The sequence below is a fragment of the Myodes glareolus genome, chromosome 12 (assembly GCF_982192425.1).
Source record: "Myodes glareolus chromosome 12, mMyoGla1.1, whole genome shotgun sequence".
Taxonomy (NCBI): domain Eukaryota; kingdom Metazoa; phylum Chordata; class Mammalia; order Rodentia; family Cricetidae; genus Myodes; species Myodes glareolus.
The window spans coordinates 70,697,099-70,708,511 of NC_142037.1; the positions used below are offsets into that span (position 1 = coordinate 70,697,099).

Sequence of the window (11,413 nt, forward strand, 5' to 3'; positions counted from 1 at the left end):
GCACAGAGATTAAGGATACGGATGGGAACCATTGGTGCTGGAGTTCAGGGAAATGTGAGCCACCTCAGCAGGTTCTGATACTAGACCTCAGATGATCTGAAAGAAGAGAAAGTGCTCAGGACCATTGCTTAGGGTTTGTTGGTTTTGTTTAATATTGTCTGTTTTTCTTTTTGTATAGGCATTACTTCACACTTTTTCCAAAGGATTCTTTTTACCAAAGAGTTTACTTGAGAACCTGATGCAATTAGGATATTGTGGCTTCAGCTGAAAAAAAAAATGAGTAAGGTCAAACAAAAGGCGCACAGATGCAAAAGTCTTCATTTGTCAGGGAAGCTGAAGATGTGAATATGCTTGGACCATAGAGACAACTAACAACAATTCTGTTGAAAGAGGCTACACATTCTAACCCTGCATCTTTTTCTCTCTGTGCATTTATATATGCCCCTATCTCTTCATTTTCAGTTTCCAATGTACTGGTCTACAAGTAGAGAACAAAACCACAAAAACTTTCAATGTTTGAGTGCTACAATTCTGACAATTAGAAAGCAATAGAGACTGATACTTATACTTCTAAAATTCTCAGAAGGAATCTAATGGATAAAATTGAGGGGAGTACCTGAATCTGGATATATAAATTGAGAAGAAGTGACCCGGAAAGGGATAATCAATTTTATGTTTAAATATGGCAAGATTATATATCCCGTTTATTAACTGAGACATTAAATCAGGCCTGACTATGAATGTACTTGGCAAGTAAAATTCAAGTGTACATTCATTCATCTTTATGTAAAAGAACTATTCATAGATAAGCTAAGACACAAAGATAAATGACTTGCAAGCCACTGTGATTCCTCAGAGAAAACCCTGGCCACCACATTTACAGACATATCAACAAATTCAAGGTTTACCAAGACTCAAGTGGTGAGATAGAAGAAATAACATGAGTTTTGTCCACTTCTTGTAAGCATAATTGCATATTTTCCTAGTTTATAAAAAATAGATTCAAAGGAATCTTAAGGCTATTATATTAGGGTAAAAAAATATAAACTTGCTCCAAGTTAAACATACCAATATCTGCAAACAGATTTTTCTAGATCGGGTGTTTCACATACAGGAAATAGAAATGAAACTAACAATTATCTGAATGGAGGGAAATAATTCTGAATCTATTCCATATCAAGACTACCTTAATATATAGTACATAGCATTGTTCTTAAAACTTAGTGAGATTGAAATATTAGAATAATATGACTAAGTGAGAATAAATAACCAAATCCAGTGCTCTGAAGAGCATAAATCATACCCATGAGAAAAAAATTAAAACAGCACCTAAATTCATACACACATACATACATACACACACACACACACACACACACACACACACAATTGGGAGTAGTCTCCTTTATTAATATTGGGAACACTAAGTCACACTAAAATTCTTAAAGACAATGGAGAAAATTTACCTCCACATTTTCAAGGACCATATATTAGTACTTCATCAGCAATAGCAAAGAAGCTGAGTCCATCATAAGAGAAACTATAGTAATATCAGTTTCAGAGGCATCTTATGTCAGAAATGTTATCTCAATAGTTAAATGACTACAATGATGTTGAAAAACATAAATGTCAAGAAAATTATTGAACCTAACTTGGTGTGTTAAGCATGGAAGTATTTTAGTCTAGTGACCAGAAATCTGCCTTGCATCACTAAAACAAAAAGTCCTTAGCTTTCCATTGTCAGCCATATTTGTGCCAGTTTCACAAAACCATGATTCCATGTGGCAGAGAAACACAATACAGTGATAAAGACACACACATATTTATTAATTCTTCCAAAGACTGATGGATTGCTCAATAACAAGGGATTTCTATGAAAAGGCAATTATAGGTCACTGGTTTTGTAACAAAATGAATGTCTAGAGGGAAAAAATGTTCCCTTACTAGTGTAAGGATTTGCAGAGATGACCTGAGCAGAGAAGCACTGGATACTTTTAATGTTCACTTGACATAAACTAGAGTCATTTTCTAAGAGGTAACCTCAATTGAGAAAATGTCACGACATGATTAATCTGTGGGCAAGCCTGGGGTACATTTTCTTGATTGATTGTTGATGTAGGAGGAACCAGATCCCTGTGAGCACTGTCATTCTGCATGGCAGGTCCTGATTTCTACAAGAAAATGGGCAAACAAGACAGCAGGTTGTGCTCCTCTCCGTACTCTGCTTTAGCGCCCCCACCATTTGCTAAGTCAACTTCTATCATCACTTCCTTTATGAAGTACTGTGATAGGAACCTGGAATCTGAAATGAGTCCTTTCCTCCCCACGTTTCTTTGGGTTGTAGTGTTTTATCACAATCATGGCATCCCTAAGAAAAGAAGAGTGTAAGCCTGGGTCGTTTTCAGGGTCAGTGCAGTTCTGCCCCTATAGACTTTAGATTTTATCTTCTTGATTTTTGTCGTAATGGTGATTTTGCTGGAAAAAAGTAATTGGCATGACCAGAACTGCCCCACCAAAGAAACTAATGACAAAGTACACAGAGGTCCTTGTTACATCATTGCCCCACAAAGGATTTGAAAGGTGCATGTGGTGATTTTTAGGATATCCATATTTGGACTACTTCTCCATTCAGAAGAGAGATGAGTGTGGTTTGGAGAATAATGTACACTAGCCAGTATCATAAATTTAATCTAATAATATTTCTAAGCATAGAGGCTTACTCTCATATGGTTTTATTTCTAGATTAAACAGATGTTTCTCAGTTTGGTGCTCCACTATCAATCCTGTCAATGTACTTTTGTGCTACCTAGTAGAAGTCACAAAACCACAAATTTCAACTGGAAAATCCAAGACATATATCTTTCCTTTATACACTGGATTTGTATCAAGTCATTAGCTCTGAAATGGGACTAGTTCACAGGAAGCATGTTCATCTTTCCCTCCACAAGTCCACAAGATATCATGTTGTTCCAGTACATTGGTATGTATTCATCAGTCCAAGAAATGTGGGTTTTGTTCTTGTTGTTGTTTTGATTTTTTTTTAGAATTGGCAAATGTTATTTTAATTAACATTCTTTTATACACAAAATTCATATACTTAGTTTCTTTATATATAAACTATTTTCTAAATTTAAGATACCATCAATATGATCATTTGAGAAAATGAAACAATACATTAAAAAGGCCCTGTGTAATGTAGTATTGTCCAGTGTGACAACTGGTGTATGTGTACTTTTATGTTTGTGGTTAATATGGTCTAGATAAAATTATCATCCTCACAATAATAAATTAGTCTAATTTTCCTGAAAAAAAATTAAAAATGTTTCCCTCATTATTGTTCACTGACTGGCTTTTCGGGATCCTGGTCAGTTTGGATGCTCACCTTCCTGGACCTGGAGGGAGGGGGGAGGAACTTGGATTTCCCACAGGGCTGGAAACCCTGACTGCTCTTGGGATTGGGGAGGGAGGAGGAGAGGGAGTGGGGGGAGCGGGAACGGGAGGGTATTGGGAGGAGGGGAGGAAGTGGAAATTCTTTAAATAAATAAATAAGGGGAAAAAAGTTAGAAAATAACAATAGACTTGTTTTGATTTTTTTATTGTTGTTAATTGTTTGGTTTTTTTTTTTTTTTTTGAGATAGGTTTTCTGTGAAGCTTTGGAATCTGTCCTGGCACTTGCTCTGTAGACCAGGATAGCCTTGAATTTACAGAGATTTGCCTGCCTCTGCTTTCTGAGTGCTGTGATTAAAGGTGTGCACCACCAGCAGCAGAAACTTGGAAGAAATCACCCTAATTTATCAACCACTCTTCTCTGTTTTAAAGTATAGAAAATGAGCCAAACCAATTTCAAGAATATGACACTGTGGTTACACAGCTAAGACATAAGATACAAGGAAACTTCTCTTCTAAGATGTAAACCATACTGTATATATCTGACATCGTCTACAATTGAAATTAATTATGATACAAGTCTCTTCATAATATGAAAGCAACATTTTTGTAAGATATCCTACTGTTACTCTGTTCAAAACTATATAAAATAAAGCTTCCAAGTGTGAGTGCATTCCAGAATGAAGCTCTGACGGATATGACTACACAAGTACGTGCTTCACTACTTTAAACTTATAAATCAATGAAAGCAATAATATTGAAAGATCAGTGCCTTTGTCTGGCCTCTGTCAAAGAACTGTATTATAACCTTTCAGTTTGGAAAATAAAGTCTTTAACTCTCTATATTAAAAATGATTTTCACTCGGTGGTGGTGGATGGATAGGCAGAGGCAGGTGGATATCTGTGAGTTCAAGGCCAGCCTGAGCTACAGAGAGAGTTCAAGGACAGGTTGTAAACCTACACAGAGAAATCCTGCTCTAAACAACAACAATTACTAAAAAAGAACACTTGCTGCTCTTGCAGAAGGCCCATGTTCTTTTCCCAATACCTCTATATAAGCTCACAACCATCTGTAACTCCACTTACAAGGGATCGACACCTTGCTCTGGCCTCTGTGGGTACTATATGTATGTGGTTCACACACAGACATGTAGGAAAAATTAAAACAAAAACCATTCACATTTTTAGCAATTTTACTTGGTTTACTCTTGGGCTCTGTAGACTGATTTATTACTAATTATACAACAAAGTACCAGAAGACCTAAACTTCCTCATGTAATTCTAAAAAATGGTGATCTCTGTCCCCCAACAAAAATATGGTCTGCACCGAGGACAGGATTTCTCACTGCTTTGACACCCTTCCACAGATACCCTGCTTGTGAGTTCATGAAGAAAACAGTCATGATGTACGTCGAGGGTTAACATAAACTGAGTCATTATCTGCAGTATTATCTGGTCTTTGAAGAACTTTAGGTCCTTTGCTGAAAGAATGGGTAGCGAAGCAGGACAATTTTAATATGATTCTTTTCAGTTTACACAGACCCCTGTATTTTTCTTACAAGAACCTCAAATTTTTCTTGTCATCATTTAATCGAGAATAGGAAATCTATAAAATTATTGATTTTACTTTTACTAATTCTCAGATCTTCAAACTTCTGAAATTGCCATCTTATCTATAAAAAGCAATATAGCCTACAAATGCCTAGCAACAGACACTAGAATATTATGTTCTTCATGACGATATTTAAGCCAGACTACATATTTGTCTAAGTCCAAAATATTTGAGTGTGTTTTTGTCCTTGTTGGATAAGGTCTTCAAATATTTTTGTAAACATTCACCTATAATTTCTGAGCTTTATACTTTTCATGTATTTCTTTATTCTCTACTTTTGATGAAACAAATTGCTATTGAATTGTCCATTAACTTTTCTCAGCAATTGTACTTTCTTAAAATGAAAGGGAAAAAAAACAAACAAATTCACAATAGCTCAAGGTAATGCAAGCAAATATTACCAAGTGTTTTTAGAAGCTCTATTACATAACAAATAGTGAAAGAAATTTGGGCTTAAAGAAAATTAAAGTATTAGCAATACAAGGTCTTTGGCAAGAAAATCTCTGCTGAAAGTTAATGTGTAATTTTGAAATAAAGGATGCATCTGTTGTGCCAATTAAGGTCTCTCTCGCAATTAAACATCAGCAAAACAATTAGAGTATGTTATCCTTGCTTTAGGAGTATACTTTAGAAAGATAACGGGAAAATGAATGAGTTAATGAAAAGAAAGGAGACTTAACAGGAATAACGAGACAACAGAAGCTAAAAAGAGATGTTAATTTTTTTCCACATATCAGTTCTTGTTTACCAATATGCTGAAGAAAAATATCTTTGAAATAGTAATATTAGTAATATTAAATCTATATGAAATCAATCTACGTAAAGTCAGTTTTCTCACAGTACATAATATAATGCATAGGAGTCATCTTGAGTATTTTCTTCATCAATATTAATACTTTTATGTATTTGATGATTATTAATATAAATGTTATGTAGGAAGATTTACCTATGTGACAAACTTATAACTGCTTTTTACCCGTGGAGAAGAATGTAAAAGAGCATAAATATTTTGAATTAATTCTATGATTAAAGTACTGAGTAGCTAACAATATTTAATAATTTTATTATCCTATGAGGAAAAAAATTAAAATAAGTTAAAATTTCATTTTTCCCCTCATAAACCTTCTTGTCCCTTTCTCTTAGTTCTAAAATTCTTCCTCATACTTCCTTTATATTTTGTTTTACTTTTCTTTCAGTCTTCTCTAGGAATCTGCTATTTATGAGCTAACATGAACCAGTTGATGTTTAAACTTAGTTTCCTAACAACTAAGACTTTACAGGAGACAGCTGTGTCAGCAAACCTTTTACATCCAGCTCTAGGGAAGCAAAAGACTGATACTTGCTAGCTTGCTGCCATCAACAAATGTAGGATTCCCCTCTGTATGCTGTGAATATCATTGGTTAATAAAGGAACTGTTTGGGGCCTATATCAGAGCCATAGAAAAACAGAGCTAGGCTGGGAAAACTAAACTGAATGCTGGGAGGCAGAGTCAAGAAGCCACAGCGCTGCTGCCAGAGACAGACATGATGAAATTTTGCCGGTAGGCCACGACCTCGTGGTGATATGCATATTAATAGAGATAGGTTAAATTAAGATGTAAGAGTTAGCAAATAAAAAGCTAGAGCTAGTGGGCTTAGCAGTCTTTTAAATAATATGGTTTCTGTGTGATTATTTTAGCTCTGGGTGTCTGGGAAATAAACATACAGTCTCCTTCTAGCAATAGAATACATAGTAAACTAAAATTTTCCTGGGAAAAATAAAAGGTCCATTCTCCCAAATAGAATAAAAGTCAAGAAAAAAATAAAATGTCTTCCTCTTAACATCCCTTAGTTTCCTTCAATCTTTTTTTTTTCCAGTTCCAAAGTCTTTATTGTTTTAGAAAAGATGATCCATTCTGTGGAATGAGGAGCTGTGCCCAGGATCCATCAGAAATGCTGAAAAGTACCCAGAGCTATCCATCTCTACTCATATACCCAGTCATGAGCACAAGACTGTAGTCAGTCAGTTCTTCAGGCTTAAACCACAGACTGATCTCTTTCTCTGCACTTTGCACTGAATCACTGCCATGAATGATGTTCCTGCCAACTTGAATGCAAAAATCCCCTCGAATGGTGCCTGGCTTAGAATCAGCTGGATTGGTCTCTCCCAGCATCATTCGACCTGTCTTCACCACATTGAGCTCCTCCCAGACCATGGCCACCACAGGCCCCGAGTTCTTGTACTTCACCAGCCCTGGGAAGAAAGGACGGTCTTTCAGGTCAATGGGATGCTACTTCAGGTGTTCCTCGGAAGCCCGAAGGAACTTCATGGCCACCAGGCGGAACCCCTTCTGCTCCAAGCGCTTGATGATCTCGCCCACCAGGCCGCGCTGCACGCCATCTGGCTTGATGGCAATGAAGGTACGCTCGAGGTTGGCCATGGTCCGAAAGTTAGTTGGCTGGACGGCCGGTGTGGGCGATGAGCGATGGGAGGAAAGAGCAGAGGGGCTCCTTCAATCTTTTATTTTGTGTTTGGATCCCTCTCCTCCATTTAACAGGTCTATTTGTGCTATCTTTGTTCAGATTTTGCTAAGGCACCCATTTTGTTTTTGGGGAATATCATGAGTATCATTTAGGAGACATAGTCTCACGGAAGACTTCCTGTTTCTCTGACTGTTATAACTATTATAATCTTTTCACCCCTTCTTCCTAGATATTTCCTCAGCCTTAGGAACAGAATGTGAGAAAAGTGAGGGGCTGGAGTACATGGAAGGAGTGGGGATGAAAGGGAAGGGTGCATATTGTATAATAATATTTAAAATTAAAACATATAAATGCCCCATTACTTATTCTAAGGGAAAATTTTTTTTAAAAGTGCTGGTACATCTTTTCAAAATTATTTTTTTTCATTAAATGCTGAGGAATGTATAGTCTTAGTTAAGTTGGTCAAGTGTTTGCATATCACACATTAAAGATGGGGTTTAATCTTCAGGATCTGCAATCAGACATGGTGGTATCCCTCTTTAATCATGTCATTAGGGACATGAAGATAGAATGATTAGATGTTAAAGTTCATCCTTTGCTACTGAGTTAGTTTGAAATTAACCTAGGACACATTAGGCTGTGTTTCAAAAGAGTAAATGTGCTAAGGAAGTGTAGGATAATGCATGCTAAATTAAAGCATAAATACAAACAATTGACTGAAAGGATGATAAATATTTTAGTCTTAATTTTTAATTTGGTGTTCCCTCAGATCGTATTTATTTATTGGTAAACAGATGTAACTTTGTTTATTAAAATGGTAGTGAAACGCATTGAATTTTTCTGAGCTGTTGCCAAACTGGGACACATAATCAAAGTCTTTGAACACGAAAATAGTCATGGAGTTACTTCTAGAGTGTGGTGGGTTTGATGGTAAATTAGAGGAGGTTAGAGATCAACCACTGTAGTCAGCACATCACAGCTGCAAAGGAAGAGAAAATTAGAGCAAAGTTGGGTATGAAGCCTAAACATATTTTAAAGACAGAATTCTCTAGATTACACATAAACAAAGATAACATGAGTACAATTTAAAACAGAAATGATGACAGAAAAAGGAAAATCCATAGGAGACCTGGGAGATAAAATTAGATGATAAAATTTAGAGCGTAATAGGGAAGGACATATTTTTTGGGGGGGTCTAAATTATTCTATAATAGGTTTGTCCCCATCTACCATAAATCATACATGATATTACACATGCTGGATGCTACAGAAATAGTTTGGATCATCTGTGCTGAGATTTAAAATAATTTTTATGATGTCTTTTACTCAGCAAAATATGGAGTTCCAAGTGACTCAAATTAGAATTTTGACAAAACTTAGCAGAAATGCCATGAGAAAGCTGCTTAGAGCACTTCTATTTACAGAAAGGGAATCATGAGGAATAGATTGACGTGAGCAGCCAGGCATCTTCAGGGTTAGGAACTTTAAGATTGTTCTGGCCAGATTGTGCATAGGCCCACGTGTCCCCTATGCAATGTAGAGATAAAAAGAATTATGTTGTAACACTAGCACAGGATTGTGTTTCTATTGTGCTCAAAAGTGAATACCTAACTGTCCTACTCACACAACTGATATGATCTAATATTATTTAACATTCACTGGTGTATTTTGTAGAGTAAGAGGCCAGCCAACAAAACCCACTGTTGTCCTAAAACCAGAACAAGTGAAAGAAATATGCATTGACCCTGAAAATGAAGCAAAATGTGTTAAAAAAAATGTGGGGGACAGTGAAAGAAATACAGTTGGGCCCTAAATCCTTGTCTAACTCTACCTCGGGCTAACTAAACTCACCAATACTTGAGCAGGAGAACTATCCAGTCCCTAAGCAGAAAATCTCCCTGAGGACACTTTCTCCCTAAGAAGCCTCTAGGCCCCTCGGTTCAGTTGATAGCTGTCCCTTTCCTACCTTGACAATGAAAGCCCCTCTCCTGGCTTCCTTTTTCCACCATAGGTCTCTTTCTTAAAAGATTTTTGGGTGAAGATCTTTCACTGACTTGGAGAAAAAGAACTTTTGCTAAGAAGTTCCATGGGGGGGGGGGGCTGAGCAGGGAAATCAGAAGAAATAGTTACATCTTCTAGAAAATTCCCCTGGGAGTTGAATAGAAAAAGTAACTCTTCATTTATTCAGGAGGAGATTGCTCTGTTCATGCAGAGGTTTCCCCTATAGCAGCATGAAGCAGAGGTAACACCTTGGGCAGGACATTAGATAATATATTAGTTCTTATTCTGATCTTAGTATTATACCATTTATTTTTAATTGATTATGGAAATTTTGATTTATTTCTTAACTTTGGTATAAAATTTTATATAATATAAAATCCATTAAATGTTTAGAAAAGAAGTTGATACTATTTACAGTTAAAAAACAAGATCTAATATGTTTTGCTTATTCAACCCACTTGCAAATAATGATATTGGCACTCTTTAGTGTAAAAATATTTGTTATATTTTCATATTATGTTAGTGTTTAGTATTTGTGTGGATATATTGTCTTGTTATATATAACTAAGGATATTGAATAAAAAAATATTAATTCTTCAGAAGAGAGAAGAAATGGATCCTGTGAGAAAGCTCCTAGGGTAAAGGCAGTTGCCACCAAGCCTGAAGGCCTGAGTTCAAGCCTCAGGATCTACATGGTGGAAGAAGAGGACCAACTCCACAAAACCGTCCTCTGTCTCTCCATGTGTTGCTCATATGTACACATATAAACCCAGGCATTCACACACACAAAAAAATATATGCATATGCAAAGGAAGCACATACATACATAGAGTTAATAAAAATTTAGATATTCGAAGACAAGAAATGCGTAAATTAAACTATTGTCACGTGTGTGTGGATTTTGATAAAACATACATTTTCTTGTGTCGCTGAGGATCCGTCTGCTCATTTTCTTTTCATTGTGTTTGGGTTTTTTTTTTTTTTGGCCTAAAACCTTATTTTTAAAGAAGCACATTTTTCTCTATTTTGAGTGAATAATTCTTAGTTATATACCTCACCCGTTAGTGCAAATCTTCCTTAACTGCAAAAAATTGATTATAGATCTATGGGGGACATTTCTCACCCCAAGTCATTTCAGACATAGGAACACAGAAGGTCTGTTAAGCTCTGCATTGCTTCCCTGCAGCAGACTTCACAGCCTTGACATTAACAGAAAGATTGGAAGTGTAGCTGCAACGTTCAGGCTAGCTGCTCTGTGTTTAAATGTCCTGAACTGGAAATGTGGAGGGTCATCTGAGACTATTTCCTGGGTTAATCCTCAAAATTGACTGGGAGATATAGAAAAACGCTAAAACGGCTGAGATGCTTCATCCTGTCTGCCATAGGATTCAGTGCAGGGACTTGCTGGGTGAAATGTTGGTTTGGAATGCTCTTCTTATGGGTTGCCTTTTGGAAAAGACGGGTATTTCTGGTAAATCACAGGGACCTTAAGCTTGTTTTTAAGGTCTAGACAAATATGTCAGCTAAAAACATGAAACATAATGTGCTAATTCTAAAACACATGGCCAAAGGTTTTTTCTTCTTAAACATTTACTTGAGCTGTTTCTATTATCTTGGCTTTGGATTCATTTTACTCTCACATAGAAAACTTATTTATTCATAATATTGCAAAATAAATTATTTTAATGAAATTCTTCCTGATTATATTATGTTTAGACCAGAAAAAGTTTAATATAGATTCTTGAGTATTTCAAATAATAAGAAACTTTTAAAGATGTCTGAAGAACTTGATAAGCCATGTTATTTTCATTTGAAGCCTACAAAAGATGATGGATATTAACTAAAGAATGATGAAGAAAAAATGATCTTTAATGAAAGGTGCAAATAAACTGACCTGTTTAAGTCTTAGTAGAGTGTACACTACTGCTTAATTGGCTTCAAGAAAAATGA

General features: G+C 35.9%; 1 pseudogene; it reads right to left on the reverse strand.

Annotated features, from left to right (window-relative positions):
* Positions 1-6,946: 6,946 nt before the first annotated feature.
* On the reverse strand, positions 6,947-7,482 carry LOC125392132 (nucleoside diphosphate kinase B pseudogene; annotated as a pseudogene).
* Positions 7,483-11,413: the final 3,931 nt, after the last annotated feature.